This window comes from Herpailurus yagouaroundi, unplaced genomic scaffold, assembly GCF_014898765.1.
Source record: "Herpailurus yagouaroundi ecotype Mexico unplaced genomic scaffold, PumYag 166, whole genome shotgun sequence".
Classification (NCBI taxonomy): Eukaryota; Metazoa; Chordata; class Mammalia; order Carnivora; family Felidae; genus Herpailurus; species Herpailurus yagouaroundi.
In genome coordinates, this window is record NW_024412407.1 from 36,256,144 (window position 1) to 36,274,919 (window position 18,776).

The following is an 18,776-nucleotide window of genomic DNA, read 5'->3' on the forward strand; positions in this document are numbered from 1 at the left end:
TTTGTCCATTCAGTAACTAATAGTGTTTTCACTTTGAATGGTGACATGAACACCACCACCTTAAAATCCATTTCCTGTACAGGAACCCTTTATTCACTCATTCTACAAATATTTACTGAGCGCCTTCTTGAGTCAGGGACTGGGTTCCATGTTGAGGATATAATGGAGAATAAGATCGACAAATGCCATTTCCTCAAGAGGCTTACATTCTACTGGAGAGACTGATTAAACATAAAAGCTATCGAAGAAATTCATGAAATTACTTCAAGTTCAATGAAGTGTGGACCTTGAGGCCAGGCTGACAGGTCTGGAGTCCCACTTCATTACTTACTATTTGTATGTATCAGCCCCCCATCTGTGCACTACTTCAGAACCCCTAGCCTCACTCATTTCCAGGGTCTTTGACAGTGAAGGGAAGGAAAGCCTTTTTTCCCCTCTACCTTCCTAGGTTCACCAACCAAGCCCTCCAATGAAACTGATAAGAAACAGATGAACAAGAGAGAGAGAGAGAGAGAGAAGGCTATATGCATATACATGCATATACATTTTGCTTCAACAAAATGAAAACTCAAGGAGGCAGCTAGATGAATGAGGCTTTATATATGATCTTAGGCTAAACAAAAGAAAAGAGGTTTGAGCTTCTAGGCGGGAGAGGCATGTTTTGGAAAGGGGAAGGCAGAAAATATATAGTAAATAAGGGTTGCCTTGCTCTGCAGATAAGAGTCTCTCAGGTGAGTTGTCTCTGGGTGTAGATCTGTCTCTCCCTGGTGAGAGACATCTTTACCAATGGCAATTTCCTTTTTTAAATGTAAATTTTCCTTTACAAAAGGGGAAAATTGTACTCCATTTTAGGTAGTAAGGGGAGCTGAAGAGCTTTTCCTACATATGCTGGTCCTCAATTGCATTTAGCTCAAACTAATCCCTATGACAAAGAGGCACCTTTGGGGGTGGCATATTCTGATACCTTTCATTCTGCCCATTGAAACTTACTTTTCAGGAAGCAGCATTCCTGTGGAAACCAAAAGAAAACCAAAAATGAATGAATGAAGCAAATTCTAAATCCAATTTTGGGGATCAGATGGAAGTCAGTCAAAAAGACTCCTGGAGGCTGGGATCAAAACCTCTTTAGACGGCGGGGTGAAGATGGCTGTGATAATCCAGCTTCCAGCTTTCCTGGTTTGCGGTTTGAATGTCTTTAGTGATGGCTGGTGCACCGGTGTCACAGACGTGGTTAGTTTTCAGGGCAGAGCACGGAAGCATCCGTCATTTGCTTACAGAGCCCTTTGGATGGTCTTAATAAGGATCTGTGAGGTCAGGTTTTCATTCTCAGTGGTGCCAAGGCAGAAGGGTGAGAGAAAAATGGGAAATGTTAATTGTTGACAAAATGTACGAAGTGGCAGGAGCCAATTTACAAAGAGGTGAGAAAGTTCAAAGGGAGCAAACATAGCCAGAATTCAACAACCCACAAGGATGTGCTATAGTTTTTCATCGAAACATAGAACTTTTCTCTCTACAGTCACTCTAATTTCTATCAAAGACAATCAAAGTAAAGACTAACTTGCAAAATAAATCTAGTCTCATTAAACTTGGCCTGATTATTTGCATAAGCACAGCAAAAATAGTAATTGATCTTTTAGGCTCTTTTAAGTCTGCGCTGCTGGCACTTTAAATAACTCAGATGAGACTTTTAAAAGCCTCCTGAGGGTAGGAAGCCACGCCAAGGACTTGCCATCAGTCTTTACCTGTAGTGCCTTTAGGTTTGAGTGAATTCCTTCTTTCTTGAGGTTTCCAATATATTGTAATGTTCCTGGGCCTGCCTCAAAGTGATCTTCCTTACTCACCTAGAAGGCCAGGAACCCTGTAAGCCGGGTATCAGGTAGACATCCCACGAGGACTTTGTAAGCATTGGCTCCCTACAAGTCAAAATTAGTTCCTTTAAACTGTCTGGTCATAGGGGCACCGGGCTGGCTCAGTCGGAGGAGCATGTGACTCTTGATCTCAGAGTCATGAATTCAAGCCCCATGTTGGGTGTAGTGATAACTTAAATAAGTAAAACGTAAATTAAAAAAAAAATGTCTGGTCTTATCTGATTGTATGCACACCGTTCTCAAATGTGACATTCCAGTCAAACCCTTGGTAACATAACCAAAGTTTCAAATTGTGTTATGTTTACAAGGAAAACAGATTCTTATTAAACTTACGCAAATAATTGTGTTACCATGAAAATAAGAGTACTCGATAAGAGTTTCCAAATTCTGGAAGGATCAGAGAGGTCAAAAAGGAGGGGTTTCACAAAGGTTTCACAAAGGTATACTTTAACACGTTGCTGTAAGTTATTGATAAGAGAGAAGAGAAAAAAGATTCTTTAAATCTGGAAAGTGAAACATTAAAGAACCAGCGATATTTCAAACAAAAGGGCCATAAAAATTATAATCATCTTCAGTGTATTCAGTTCCATGAATTAATTCTTGTTTTGCTTGATTTGGGATTAACAATTTTATGAATTCATCACTTTGTCCATTGGAGTTTCGTGAATCTCTACCCAGTCTGGTGGCATGCTATGAAAGTTATCAGAAACCTGTATTTCAGATTACTTACCAGAGTTTTCCCCATGAATCTACTTGAAGATACGCACGTTCACCTTTAGTTGACTGCAAATGCTTTCCGAAAGACTAAAAGTAAAACATTAATTGTATGTGGATGACAAAATAAAATCTGATGAAAGTTCATTATGGGATAATTGACAAGTAAAGTTTGTTATTTCTGTGGCATACAACATTTTGTAATTACTGGAATTATGACTGATAACATGGGTACTGAAAAATTTCTAGAAACCTTACATGATTTCTGAATAATGTGCATTAAAACATCTGTCCACACAAACATAACTAAAGGAGGGTAAGACTCACTTCTTAGGGGCTCCTGGGTGGCTCAGTCTATTGAGAGTCTGACTCTCGGTTTTGGCTCAGGTCATGACCTTGCAGTTTCATGAGTCAGAGCCCCACTGCGCTGGCCGTGCGGAGCCTGCTTGGGATTTTCTCTTTCTCCCTCTCTGCACCTCCCCTACTTACTCTGTCTCTCTTAAAATAAATAATCTTAAAAAAAAAAAAAAAAAAGTAAAGACCATCAGGCAGAAAGCAAATTCTTGCTCAGCCTTTAAAAAGAGAGAGGGATGGGGGCACCTGGGTGGCTCAGTCGGCTAAGTGTCTGACTCTCAGTTTCGGCTCAGGTCATGGTCTCATAATTTCATGAGTTCGAGCCTCACATTGGGCTCTGTGTCAACAGTGCAGAGCCTACTTGGGATTCTCTCTCTCACCCACTCTCTCTGTCCCTCCCTGTCTCACACTGTCTCTGTCCCTCTCAAAATAAATAAATAAATAAATAAATAAATAAATAAATAAATACAATTTTAAAAGAATAAATAAATAAGTAAACAAATAAATAAGAAAAAGGGGGGAGAGGATGCACCTGGGTGGCTCAGTCGGTTAGGCATCTGGGGCTCAGGTCATGATCTCATGGTTCTTGAGTTTGAGCCCCATATTGGGCTCTGTGATGACAGTTTAGAGCTGGAACCTGCTTTAGATTGTATCTCCCTCTCTCTCTGCCCCTCCCTGCTCTCTCTCTCTCTCTCTCTCTCTCTCTCTAAAAAATAAATAAACATTAAAAAAGAAAAGAAATAAAAAAGAGTCACTTCTTATTTGACAATGCTTCCCATGCAGTTTAACATACCAACTAAACCTAATTGGCTTAATATCTCTCTTTCACAAAGTAAGAGAACAAATCCTTTGAAATTTTCCAAGTGACCTCTACAGAGTCTCAAAGTTGTCTTCAGGTTAAAAAAAAAAACCAAAAACCAAAAAACAAAACAAAAAACCCCACCCCATTTAGAATTGTGGGAAATTTGATTTGGGGAGATTTGTCTGAAATGCCAAAAGATTTGTACATCTGACTAAATACAATCACAGGTCACTATGAAACGATACTTAGTTATGTATGTAACCAAAGTGACAATAAAAGATTTCAAAGCAAATGTAGAATGTCACATGACTAAAAAAAACCTTAGCACTTTCAACATTAAGAAGTCTCAGTTGGGGGCGCCTGGGTGGCTCAGTCGGTTGAGCATTCGACTTCGGCTCAGGTCATGATCTCGCAGTTTGTGAGTTCGAGCCCCGCATCGGGCTCTGTGCTGACCGCTCAGAGCCTGGAGCCTGGAGCCTGCTTCGGATTCTGTGTCTCCCTCTCTCTCTCTGCCCCTCCCCTGCTCATGCTCTGTCTCTCTCTGTCTCAAAAATAAATAAAACATTAAAAAAATTAAAAAAAAAAAGTCTCAGTTGTCCTAAGAAATCAAAGACAAGATAAAGACAACACAAAGCACAGGAAATTATTGTGTTAAGACACAGAATCTGTTTGTTAGGCAAACTACTTAATAGGTGAGAAAAACCTTTTAGCATATCTTTTAAACAACAGACCAGTAATGTGAACTCCAGTCTTGTATCAGCACATTATTGATATTAAAATTCACTTAAAATCTTATGATAAATAACATTTAATTTTAGATAGCTTGACCACATGAGACAAAATTTTTCTCTTTCTTATTATAACTTCCTATATCTATCTACATTTTTGTCCTTTATTTTCCTCTGTCTCATCTGAAACAAACTTTAACCTTAAACTACTGTAGGACAAAATCACTCTCCTTTTTCTTACAAAAAGTCATCTTTCATCTCTCATATCTTGTGTAACAAAAAAATGCCTTATTCTGAGGCGCCTGGGTGGCTCAGTCAGCTGAGCGTCCGACTTCGGCTCAGGTCATGATCTCACGGTTTGTGAGTTTGAGCCCTGCATCGGGCTCTGCGCTGACAGCTCAGAGCCTGGAGCCTGTTTTGGATTCTGTGTCTCCCTCTCTCTCTGCTCCCCGCTTGTGCTCTGTCTCTCTCTCTCAAAAATAAATAAACATTAAAAAAAAAATTTTGTTTTTCTTGAAGAATTTGCACACAGAACTTTTTCCTTCATCCTTATTATTCCTAGTAGTTTATTTACATATATTGACTAGAATTTTTAATCCTTGGTAACCTTAATTTCTAGTGAAAGCAAGGAAGCAATTGTGAATTGCACATTACATATGCTAGCATTCGGTAGCAAATTAGCAAATTTATGAATACACCAATTGTATACTTTTTAGAGACCTGTGTTTCCTCACAGCACAATTTTTCTAAGAGGTAAAAGAATGCGTTTACTAACAGACCCAAATATCTGTTCTGTCTGTAATAAGAGGCCAAAGGTAGATAACCTGGTGTTGAGCAATTAATGTTGCAGTATTTTATCTTATTTCAAAATGACCTACCTTTTCAATGAATATACATCGTTTAATTTAGCTTAGTATTACATTAAAGTTTTAAATTACTGACAAGATTTGGAAAAGTATTTTTAAGCAGAAAGCCTCATTTATAAATTTTATTCCACTTCAATTTAACTCATGTATTCTTAACAATTATGCTTGGACTATTCATGAAAATTTCATGAGACGTTAAATAAATCAGCCATCATCTAAAGTTATTTTCTTGTTAAGGAATTTCATAACATATGCATGTTAGGCAAATATTAAAAACTCACAGAAGTAAAGAAACTAAGAGTTAAGCATATGCCTTAGCATGAATTTATAATTTTATAATCTTAACTGGTAAAGATAACTTAAGCTTATTTGACAAGGAAACCCAGGTGGAAGAAAATTGTATGTGTGCATTACATTTAATGCTGACAGCTCGTAGGACATAATGACTTTTATTTAAGTAACAATATTAAATAGCCTATTTTTTTTTTTAATTTTTTTTTTCAACGTTTATTTATTTTTGGGACAGAGAGAGACAGAGCATGAACGGGGGAGGGGCAGAGAGAGAGGGAGACACAGAATCGGAAACAGGCTCCAGGCTCCGGGCCATCAGCCCAGAGCCCGACGCGGGGCTCGAACTCACGGACCGCGAGATCGTGACCTGGCTGAAGTCGGGCGCTTAACCGACTGCGCCACCCAGGCGCCCCTAAATAGCCTATTTTATCAAAGATTATCCAAGCTCATATGGACTTGCAAAAAAAAAAAACAAAAACCGCATTTGGGTTCGTTCTTATTTTTCTGGCAGTTTTAGGAATACTTAATTTATATAAGTGCTTATTTCTTTCTGAATCACTTAAAGCAGAGCTCTTTTCTGAATTTTGGCAATATCATCCTGAGGTAGGAAACCACTCCACATACAAAATATGCACATGGGGACATACATAAACATTCAGACAGGTACAAATAGGGATCTTATAGCATTCATTTGAAAATTGTACCCATGAGTCAGATACAGTAATACAAAACTCACTCGTTTATAGAAAATAGTTGGATCCAAATTATGTTTTTGGTAGATGGATCAAGTTAACAGTTACCTGCTCAGTCATGGCTAAAACTTTTTACCAATATTTGTGGGGAAGACTTTTAAGATTTTCATTTGCCCTTAATAAATAATCTCATAAAGCTTGTATACTAAATTGTGGGCAAAGGGCCCTTTAAAAAGATCAAGGACAGTTTGTTTCCAAAAAGTCTCTATTTAAAATTTTATTATGTTTTTCAGCCCTAAGCGGTTGTAGGTGGTTGCTTTAGCCAAATGTTATCTATCTTATTGGATGTTTACATTTTAGGAAGATAGTAAGGTTTCCATTTCCAAGGGACAGAGAAAAGGATGTAAGTTTTCTCTCAGAAAGAGTTTAAAGGCATATTTGCTCAAATCTGGGGCATTTACTATTTATGTTTAAAATTTTTAGTTTAAATATAGGACAGTCCAATGAATTATTCGTCATCGAAGTCCAAAATACATTCACGTAGGGCACTGAATGGGAAGGTCTGGAGCTTGGGGACTTCATTCAAGCTGTTTCTTGGCTGTCAGTATTTACACTGGTCTCACAAAATATTTTGCAATTCTCTTTTTTTAATTTTTAATGTTTATTTATTTTTAAGAGGGGGGAGGGGCAGACACTATTTAGCAATTCTTAACTTTTGTTTTCAGTCTGTTCTCCATCTCCTAATCTCGTTTGTTTGTTTTCATAGGCCAGCTAAGGCACTCCTTTTTTCCTTTGAGTCTGTTCTTCCCGTAGGTTCCAATTAGATAGTTGTTTCAGGAAAAGAGCTCTCTTTAAAAAAAATGCTAAAGTCCGTGTGTGACAAACCCACAGCTAACGCCACACTAAATGATGAAAACCTGAAAAATTTTCCTCTAGGATCAGGAACAAGACAAAAATGCCCACTCTAGCAACTTTTATTCAACATAGTACTGGAATCTCTAACAAGAGCAAGTAGGCAGGAAAAAGAAATAAAAGGCATACGAGATTGGAAAACGAGTAAAAATGTCTCTATGTGTGGATGACATGGTATTATACATAGAAAACCCTAAAGACTGAGGGGAAAACACTATTAGAGCTAATAAACAAATCCAGTAACATTGTGGGATACAAAATCAACATGCAAAAGTCACTTGGGTTTCTTTACAGTAATAATGAAGTATCAGAGAGAAAAATTTGAAAAGCAACCCGAGTTACAATCGCATCAAAAGGAATAAAACCCTAGGAATAAATTTAATCAACGAGACGAAAAACTCGTTAACTAAAAAGTATTAAGACATTGCTGAAAGAAATGGAAAACACAAATAACTGGAAAGATATTCTGTGCTCATGCATTGGAAGAATTAATATTGTTCCATGCCACTCAGATTCAATTCAATATACAGATTCAATTCAATCTCTATCAAAATTCCAATGGCATTTTTTTATGGAAATAGAACAAACAGTCCAAAATAAGGAACCACAAAACCTCCTGGACAACAAATGTAATCTTGAGAAAAGAACAAAGCTGGAGAATTAATTTCTGATTTCAAACTATATGACGAATCTACAGCAGTCAAAACAGTATGGTATCGGTATAAAAACAGACACATAGATCAATGGAACAGAATAAAGAGCCCAGAACTGAACTCATGTATATACGGTCAATTCATTAATGACAAAGAAGCCAAGAATGCACAATGGGGCAAGAACAGTTTCTTCAATAAACGCTTCTCGGAAAATTGCACAGCTACGTGGAAAAGAGTGAAACTGGATCCTACCTTATTCCATCCATAAAAATTAGCTCAAAATGGATTAAAAACTTGGATGTAAGCCATGAAACTATAAAACTCATAGAAGAAAACAGGGGTAAATTCCTTGACATCACCATTGGCAGGGATTATTTGGATTTGGTACCAAAAGCAAAGCCACAGGAAACAAAAATAAACAAATGGGATTCTATCAAGCTAAACTTCTACACAGCAAAGGTAACCACGAACAAAATGCAAAAGACAACCTACTGAATGGGAGAAAATGTTTGCAAATGATATATCTGTTAAGGGATTAATATCCAAAATATAGGAGAATTCAAACCGCTCGATAGCAAAAAACCAGCCAATCTAATTAAAAAATGGGTAGAGGACCTAATACACATTTTCCAAAAAACATATACAAATGGCCAAATCATTATGTTGTATACAACAGCTGCCTGAAATCGCTCAATATCACTAATCATCACATAATCGAAAATCAAAACCTCGAAGAGCTATCAACCCACACCTGTTAGAATGGCTATCATCACAAAGATAACAAGTGTTGGTGAGGAAGTGGAGAAAAGGGAACGCTTGTGCACTGTTGGTGGGAATGCAAATTGGTGAAACCACTTTGCAATGTGAAAACAATATGAAGATTCCTCAAAAAATTAAAAATACAGCTGCAACATGATCTAGCAATATCGTTTCTGGGCATCTATCTGAAGAAAACAAAATCACTAACTTGTAGAGATTGTAGAGACTTGTAGAGATATTCTCACCCCTACGTTCACTGTAGTTTTATTTACAATAGCCATGACCTGGAAACAGCCTAAGTGTCCAACGATGGATGAATGGACAAAAAATGTGATACACACACACACACACACACACACACACACACACACGATGGAATGTTATTCAGCCATTAAAAAGGAGGAAATTCAGGGCGCCTGGGTGGCTCGTCTGTTGAGTGTCTGACTTCGGTTCAGGTCATGATCTCATGGTTCATGAGTTTGAGCCTTGCATCAGGCTCTGTGCTGACATCACAGAGCCCTCTTCACATCCTCTGTATCCCTCTCTCTGCCCCTCGCCCACTTACTCTCTCCCTCTCTCAAAAATAAATAAACATTAAATTTTTTTTAAAAAGGAGGAAATTCTATTTGCAGCATCATGTATAGGACTTCAGGGCATTATGCTAAGTGAAATAAGTTGGACTAAGAAAGACAAATACTTTACGATCTTACGTAAATGAGAATTAAAAAAAAAAAAAAGACCTCACAGATACAGAGAACAGATGGGTGGTCACCAGAGGTCAGGGGAGGTTGGGGTAGGCAAAATGAATGAAAGTGGGCAAAAGATACAAATTTGCAGTTATAAGATAAATAAGTCCTGGAGATGTAGTTTAAAGCATGGCGACTAAGGTTTACAATACTATATTATATATTTGAAACTTGTAAGTAGGTTAATCTTGAAAGTTCTCATCCTAAGAACAAATTTTTTTTTAATTTTTTTTTACGTTTATTTATTTTTGAGACAGAGAGAGACACAGCATGAACGGGGGAGGGGCAGAGAGAGAGGGAGACACAGAATCGGAAGCAGGCTCCAGGCTCTGAGCTGTCAGCATAGAGCCCAACGCAGGGCTCGAACTCACGGACCGTGAGATCATGACCTGAGCTGAAGTCGGATGCTCAACAGACTGAGCCACCCAGGCGCCCCTAAGAACAATTTTTAATATGTGGCAATGGACGTTGGCTAAACTTATTGTAGTAATTACTTCACAATATAGACAAATACCAAATCATTATGTTGTATACCTAGAACTAATATAATGTTATATGTCAAGGATATCTCAATTAGAAAGATAAATATCAAAAAAAGTCTTTCAGGGGTGCCTGGGTGGCTCAGTCAGTTGAGCGTCTGCCTCAATTCGGCTTAGGTCACGATCCCAGGATCTCGGGATTGAGCCCAGCATCAGGCTCTGCACTGAGGGTGGTGTCTGCTTAAGATTCTCCCTCCCTCTCTCTTTCTCTCTCTCATTCTTCCCCCCTCCCCTTCTCACACTTTCTCTAAAGATTAAAAAAAAAAAAATTATGCTATATATGAAGCCCAAATTGCCAAATACACCTATTACAATGTCATTCTAAACCAATTATCCCTTTATATCTTTAACCACGGACACGAAAGTCATCTCCAGAGAGAGTGGGAAAGATAGAGCATCCTCCCGCCCCGCTCCACCCCAGGATCTAAAGTTGTCCCTAAAGATAGCTTAAGAATCAAAGACCTTTGTTATCACAAGTGGTAAGGAAACTCTGGTCTTCTGCAAAGTGGAGATGCCTTTAATCCCAGGCCTGCTAATCAGTCTCACTGAATAGGCTACCCTGGAATGGGACTTTTTTCCTGGACAAACGAGGAAATGAAAAGACGCCGAAGCCTTCATGCAGACTGTGACCCCACGTGAAGACAAAACATCCCCGAGAGCTGGTATGGTTGGACAGGCAATGTTCCTTGTGCACTTCATATACAAGGTTTCCTCGCTGCCAGATGAACAGCCCCCCTACCCCCCAAGGCGCCAGAGACCAAGGAGAGTACCCCAGGCTCTCAAGACACAAAATAAAATGGAAGGAGACTCTCTTGTAAGTTTTCTCTTAAGATGAAAGATATAAAAGTTAGAGGCGGCTAAGGATCAATAAGGCAACGATTACCTAAAACCAAACAGACAAGACTCATAATCCAAAGAATGAATTCTTACAACTATCTTTCTCCTGCTGATTTAAATCTGGAAAGGAGGGGCGCCTGGGTGGCGCAGTAGGTTAAGCGTCCGACTTCAGCCAGGTCATGATCTCGCGGTCCGTGAGTTCGAGCCCCGCGTCGGGCTCTGGGCTGATGGCTCGGAGCCTGGAGCCTGTTTCCGATTCTGTGTCTCCCTCTCTCTCTGCCCCTCCCCCGTTCATGCTCTGTCTCTCTCTGTCCCAAAAAATAAATAAACGTTGAAAAAAAAATAAATCTGGAAAGGAAAAGACAAAGAGACTTTTACCACCCTCATTCAATTGGACTTTCCAGAGAAACTAAGGAGGCTGACTTTGGTAAGGATTTGTACCTTTTGCTAGTTTTCCAATTTTTTTAATGATTATTTCTTTTTGAAGGAGAGAGAGAGACGGAGCTTGAGCTGGGGAGGGGAAGAGAGAGAGGGAGACACAGAATCCGAAGCGGGTCCCGGGCTCTGAGCCGACAGCACAGAGCCCGCCGCGGGGCTCGAACTCACAAGCTGTTAAGATCATGACCTGAGCCGAAGTCAGACGCTTAACTGCTGGGCAGGGAGGACAAGTTATGGGAAGGTGAGGGGCACAAATGTCTCATAAATAAGGGTTGTCTTGTTAATGCAGAGAAGAGTTGTCCCTGAACAGTATCTCTGTTCCTGGCAAGTGATATTTTTACAAATGGAAATTTCCTTTATAAATGGAAATTTCCTTCATAAAGGGGGGGAATTTATATACTATGTTTAGGCAATTAGAGGAAGTAAAAAAGCTTTTCCGGCATCTGCTGCTTCTCAAATTGCTTTGCTCAACATAATCCATGTGCCAAAGAGGCATATTTTGGGGTGGCATATTCCAGTACCCTCCAGCTACTTGTTCTGCTCCCGCCACCAATGAGACAGCTCTGCGAGGTTCTGGTAGACTTCACGTGGGCCAATCCTATAGCGTCCTGCCCCATGCTCGCACCGTGCACCTGCCGTCATGTGGTCAGGCACATTCCCATCGGCGTTAAGGGAGCTTGCGGGCACCATCACAAGGGAGCTAATGGCCCGTAGGGCAGACCTCTGACCAAACAGATAGAGGTGCCATCGAGAAAGCTCTTCCCTCATTCCAGCCAGATGGAGGGTCCTGAGATACATTTATTCAGGCAGCTTCTCAAAGACGATCAGGCAAATTCAAGCAATCAGTTGTATTTGATTCCACGCAGTGGCCGTCACTGAGAGAATGCGTCACTTTGTGTTGGCTGTCCCTCCTTACCCGACTCGCTCATGCTCTCCTGAGATGCTACTTACTAATCATGTAGCGATGTGTATGCTTCTCCTGCAGGCTCCGCTTCTGGGAAAGCCAGGTTAAGGCAGGCCTCTTTAGCAACTTACCTCTCAATGCCTCAGTTTCCTCATTTGGGAAATATAAGTTATAAGAACAGTGGCTGCCTCACAGGGTCGAATATTAAGCAAATTAATCTATGTAATGCGCTTACTTAAGCGCCTGGCACCCAGTACGTGTCACAGATGTGCCCGTTTTATTACGATTTATTCTAAGTGCAACGACGAGCCATTGGAGAATTTTAAGAAGGACTATCACGATTTTTTTGACAGTTTAATAAGTTCCCTCTTGGACCCATGTGGGAAATCGATTAGGGGGAGACAAGAGAACACGTGGAGAGACATTTACGAGCCTGTTGCAGTAGTAATGAGAAGAGAGTTTGGTAAGGTAGGACAGAGTATTAGCAGTGGAAACCCATAGAAGAGGACAGATCCAAGAAACAACGTCAGAAGCAGAACCCGCCGAACTCTAAAAAATAGATGGGATGCGAAAGTGAGCAACAAAGGAAAACAACCTAAAAACTACATGGGTCTTCATGCTATGTGGACGATGTGCTGTAAAGCCAGCCCTTTTTCTCAGGACAGGAAGTCAATTCTTTCCATCCTTAGCCCCCAGGTTTAGTGTTCTCTTTTTACTGGGATTGTCTTTGTTGAGTGCCTTGCCTGCTCTTCACCCACACATCCGACGACTGCCACCAAAATGGTATCGCCTACCACCCATGTTTAACCTGCTGCCCCTTCCTGGGCCCCAGAGATGGAATCGTACAACAGAGAGGCACAGTCTTCATCTTGCGATGGCACGTCCAGCTTCTGACTGCTCTTCCCAAGTCCTCAGCTCTTTCCACCTCAGCTAATGTACCTATAGCCTCACCTATACCTAGAGGGCCATTTTCTTTCTTTCTTTTTAAATGTATGGATTTATTTTGAGAGAGTAAGAGAGAGAGAGAGAGAGGGAATGAGTGGGGGAGGGGAAGAAAGAGAGGGGGACAGAGGATCCGAAGTGGGCTCTGTGGGGACAGAGAGAGCCTGATGTGGGGCTCGAACTCATGTACCGTAAGAGCTGACTGTCAGACGCTTAACCAACTGAGCCGCCCAGGTGTCCCCTAAAATGCCATTTTCATTCTCATTGGCTATATTCTTTCTCCACCTTTACTCGTTCCTCACTTCATGCCCTCAGAAACAGAAAAATGGTCCTTGACTTCTCAAACAAATCCCATTCATCTCTACTCAACCTCCTTTCAGCACAGGTCAGTTGACCCTTCCGATTGTCCAGGCCGAGAATTTTAGTCTTTCCATCTGCTTTTCCCTTCGTTTATGGCCCACATTCAATTTGTCGGTAAATCCTGTTCGTTCTCCTTTCGCCAACTTCAACCACTCCTCGCCCCCGTGGCTCCTTGCCTGGTTCAAGTCACCGTGTCCTTCCTCTGGACTATTTCAATGGTTTTTCACTGGTGTCTCTGCTTGTACCCTTGCTCCCTGCAATCTGTTCTCAAGACAGTGGCCTGGGTGATCTTGTCAGAACCTGCAGATCACGTTACTTTTCTGCCCAGCATCTTTCAATGGCTTACCATCTCGCCCAAAGTAAAAGCCAGTGTCTTTTAGCCCCCTAACATCTGGCCCAGTTCCCTCTTAGCTCACCTTTTACTAGACCCCATTCACTCCAGTGCAGCCTCATTAACCCCCTTGCTGTCTCTCAAGCACACCAGGCATGCTACTCACTGTTCCTTTGGATGGCCATGTGATGGCCCCAGACCTCTATGTGGACGATTCCCTCACCTCCTTCAGGTCTTTGCTCAGACTCCACCTTCTCAGTGAAGGTCTTCCTGACCATCCTCCCTCCCCACCAACCATGACCCACCCTATTCCCTTCCCTGTGGGACTTTTCTCCAGGACACATCCTTATCGCATTATGTGTATTAACCTCAGATGGAAGGAGCCTGGCTCCCATCAACTGCCCATCCTCCCTTCTCACTTCTCAACCAGCTAAAGTCCTTTTGGACAGAGAGGAGGTGGCAGGAAGTTCGGCAGCGACCCCCTGCTGATAATTTGGGGTTTTCTCAGGTCAGCGTCTGTCAATCACACGCATGGTTTGTTTTAATTATCTATATGTCGTCAACTGAAAAGTATCATTCTACACTAACTTCACAGTAGCATGACCCCAAATTTTACACAAGTGATTCTTTACAGCCCTCCCTTGTTGTGGCTAGTCGGCTCATCATCTGTATCCTGTCCACAAGGACAGGAGTTTTTACCTGTTCTTTTTGTGGCTGCATCTCCAGCACTTAAAACACTGGTGGCACATGGTAGGCCATCAATAAGCTGTGAATTAGGGGCGAATTAGTGAATGACTCATCCTCTCTGCATTTACCGTACATGACCCTCCTCCTCTCAGAAATGAACAGAAGCCATTCCTCAATGAGAAGGCTAATCGCATTTCATTTTCACAACAACTTTATACTCCCATTTTTCACAGGAGGGCAAATCTGAAGGAAACAGGGTGTTTGATTCAAAAGCCACAGGAAAAGGAATTGTAGAGGTTGAGTGATTTACTCCAAGTCCACTCGAGAGAACCAAGATTCTAGCGTATGCTATCCTGACCATAAATCCGATACACTCCAGTATCCCGGCGCTTTGATTCTCTTTTGGATCAGGTGCCTTCATATTCTTTGACTCGATCTGTAACACCAGTCTTGGCCAACTAAGCTCAACAGTCAAAATCCAGTTGGTCTGGTTTGCTTCGGTTTTTAATAACCGTGCTAACCTAGCAAAAGTGGGGCTGGTTGCCTAGCTCTGCCTGGTTGAAACAACAGGATTAGGTAGTCTGAGAACAGATGTTTCAATCCAGCTCATCTGCAAAAAAATATAAAGATTCAGGCTGTCAGTACCTGAAACCAAAGGCTATAACTCTCAGTTTATAACTCTCAGTTTATATATTGCATGAGTATAGGGACTTAACCAAGTTCTGGTTAAACCATCTACGTACATCCTCACATGGCCTTAATATTACCATGGACCTTTCAAGGAATAATTTTTGTCATTTCTTCTTAATTCTGAGAAAGAAAGTACTATCTTTTTTTCTTTCTTTCTTTTTTGTAATGTTTTTTAAATTTATTTTTGAGAGAGACAGAGACAGAGCATGAGTGGGGGAGGGGCAGAGAGAGAGGGAGACACAGAATCCGAAGCAGGCTTCAGGCTCTGAGCCATCAGCACAGAGCCCGACGCAGGGCTCGAACTCACCAACCGCGAGATCGTGACCTGTGCCGAAGTCAGACGCTCAACCGACTGAACCACCCAGGCGCCCCAGAAAGTACTATCTTTTAAGTACCATCCAAATCCTTATATATAAGGCTATCGAGTACCTACTACATATGCTACATAAATGGCACAATATTTCTTGTCTTCCTGTTCATAAGTATTTAGCTTTCTTTGGAAACTTCCATTTTCTCTTAGTCATCCATCTATCTTCCTTCTTCTCCCCCATCTTCTACAGCCCACTCCCACTCACAGAAAATTCATTATTATCAGGGGTTCACTCCTGTTTTCCTTCCCTTATGGCTTCCCCACTTCAACTATAGACTGCTTAGAGTTCCAAATCCATTTCTTTGTACGATCACAGATTGTAAATATTCAAAAGCTGGTGACTAAAGGAAGGGAGAGGAACCCCATTCATGATTTGAACCAGAGAAAGGGAGCAGATGCTATCAGATGCCCCATTTTAATGGCATACAAATAACATGACTCAAACCGGTTCGGGTGCAGTCGGCGTACATCAGACAGTAGGAGAAGGACTGCTGAGTTGGCAAAGGGGGTGTAAATAAAAGCTGACTTTAGTTTGACACCTATAATTACACCCAAGCCATAGTTTGCATTTTGATTGTCAAAGAAAGAAAGAAAGAAAGAAAGAGGATAGGAAGATTAAATTTTGTTTTTTTATTAATGGAACAGACTCAGATATTGTTTCCTTACAGAATTTTATCATTTATTCTATTTATTTTTATTCTTACAGATTTTAATTTTTTATTAAACATTTTTAAAGTTTATTTTTGAGAGAGAGAGAGAGAGAGAGAGAGAGAGCGAGCGAGCGTGTGCACAAACAAGGGAGGGGCAGAGAGAGACAGGGGAGAGAGAATTCCAAGCAGGCTCCCTGCTGTCAGCACAGAGCCCCATGTGGAGCTCGAACCCACGAACCATGAGATCATGATCTGAGCCAAAATCAGGAGTTGGACGCATAACCAACTGAGCCAACCAGACACCCCTAGAATTTATTTCAAACCAGAGCTTTTCTTACAGAGGACACACATGAAAATGGTAGGGGAAAAAAAAAAGAGCGTAATTGCTTAGACTTTCATAATAAATGCCGCATGGATTCTATAGGAAGCATTCATTACAATCCTGAATTAAACTTTGAAGTGGTTAGAGGAGAAACGGTGCCTCTGCCTAAATCTACATGTAATATTTCGATTGATTTAACAGTGTCGGGTAAGAAGTTATTTGGTGCAAAACAATTTTTTCCCTTTACTCTCCCAGGTTACTGGCCGCCCATCCCCCTAATCGAATGGACAAGAAAAAGATTAACAAGAGGAAAAACCCTAGGTCTCCCATATATTTTATATAGGAGTTCAGAAAGAAACGAAAACTCAAAAAGGTAGCCAGATGATTGACGTTTATACACCACCTTAGGCAGAAAAAAAAGAAAAGGGATTTTGAGCTCTGGGGAGGAGGAAGCAAGTTATGGGTGTTGAGGAGAGGAAATATATGGTAAATAAGGTTTATCTTCTTAGGCAGATAAGGTTTATCTTCTTGTCAGGCGACAAGAGTTGTCTTTGGGAGTCGCTTTTCTGCATCGGCTGGTTCTCAATTGCCTTTGGCTCACAATTATCCATATGCCAAATGGGCATATTTTCGGGGTGGTGTTTTCTGGTACACTGTGGTATTCATGATTAACACAGAAGAGTTCCTGTCCTCAAGGAAACTTATAGCCTAAAAGGAAAATGAGATAGATGTATAAAGTGCTGTAGATGCTAGGAAAATGTAGAATTTGCTACTATTTAAGAGATTTTAGGTTCTGTGAAGAAGGTGACATCTTTGTATCGCTGACAAATGGAGAGAAAATGGCAAGCAAACGGGCAGGAAATTTCAGGAAATGTTTAGTGATAGGTGAATAGTCATGTTTGGTTGAAGGAGATATTAGGAGCAATGCGTTGGAGAAGAAAGCAAATACCAAATCATAGGCTATTTGAGGCTGTTTGAGCTGTTTCATTTTTATTCTGTGAGTCCTAGGAAGTCCCTGAGTGTTACTGAAAAGAAGGTTGACATACTGAGTGTGAGTTTTAGAAAGTTCTTTGACAGTGGGGCACCTGGGTGGCTCAGTTGGTTGAGCATCTGACTTTGGCTCAGGTCATGATCTCATGGTTCATGAGTTTGAGCTCCGCATTTTGCTCTGTGCTGGCCGGGTGGAGCCTACCTGGGATTCTCTCTCCCTCTCTCTTTCTCTCTCTCACAAAATAAATAGACTTAAAAAATAAAAGAAAGTTCTTTTTTTTTTTTTTATCTTAAGTCCTTTGACAGCAGTTGGAGAATATTTACAGGAGGTAAGACTAGAGTCTCAGAATAGAGTAAGGAAACCATTATGTAACCTAGGACCTGGACTAGGTGAGGAAAATGAGATATATATGAAGGGTGTTTGGAGGTAGAATGCACATGATTTGGCAACCGCTTAAATGCATACCTACCCATTCAGGGGAAAGGGAAGACACATGGTGAGAGGAAAAGGCTTAAGTAAGGATTTTGTAAATGACAGGAGTTCAATTTGATTCACCCAAAAAGTTAAAAAGGAGAATTTATTCGCAAAATTAGGTTACTAACCTAACTTTGGGAATGTTAAAAAGGAGACCGCACGTCCCAAATGGAGTCACTTGTGCCCAACCCCACGTCAGCAAACCTTGACTTCACTTGATTTCAGTTTCAATGCTCAGGAATGTAACCTTCAACCAGTCAACAGGGAATTACCTGGTCAGCACTAGTGAGATAATCTGCCAGATAGACCCCTTCCATTTGCTTGCGGAAAGCGACTGCCTGAAGCAATGTATTCTTTGCTCATAATTACCTTTTTTTTTTTTGTTTGCTCCCTTTCCAGTTTTATTTTTTTTTAATGTGTATTTATTTTGAAAGAGAGAGAGCGAGAGAGAGAGAGATAGTGCAGGGGTACATGCACTAGCAGGGAAAGGGCGGGGGGAGAGAGAGAGAGAGAGAGAGAGAGAGAGAGAGAGAGAGAGACAATCCCAAGCAGGCTCTGCGCTGTCAGCACAAAGCCTGCCTCAGGGCTCAATCTCACGAACTGAACCTCGAGATCATGATCTGAGCCAAAATCAAGAGTCAGATGCTTAACAGACTGAGCCATTCAGCCTCCCATCCCTTTCCACCTTTAAAAACCTTCCCTTTCCTACAGCTTGGGACCTTCTTATTGCTGGACGGGATGCCGCCCAACTCATGAATCACTGAATAAAGCCAATTAGATCTTCAAATTTACTCAGCTGGATTTTTGTTAATTCAAGAGGAAGGACAGAAATAGAGCCAACTACAGACAATTGAAT

At 40.9% G+C, this 18,776-nt stretch overlaps 1 long non-coding RNA gene across 1 annotated transcript in view; it reads right to left on the minus strand.

Moving 5' to 3' along the window:
• Positions 1–325: 325 nt before the first annotated feature.
• The window catches only part of LOC121038930 (uncharacterized), a 29,677-nt gene continuing 11,226 nt past the window's right edge, over positions 326–18,776 (minus strand). The window contains exons 2-3 of the long non-coding RNA XR_005794575.1: positions 2,599–2,672; positions 326–1,325 (exon numbers count right to left, since the gene is read on the minus strand). This is a non-coding gene — a long non-coding RNA (uncharacterized LOC121038930). The remainder of the gene's footprint in view (positions 1,326–2,598; positions 2,673–18,776) is intronic.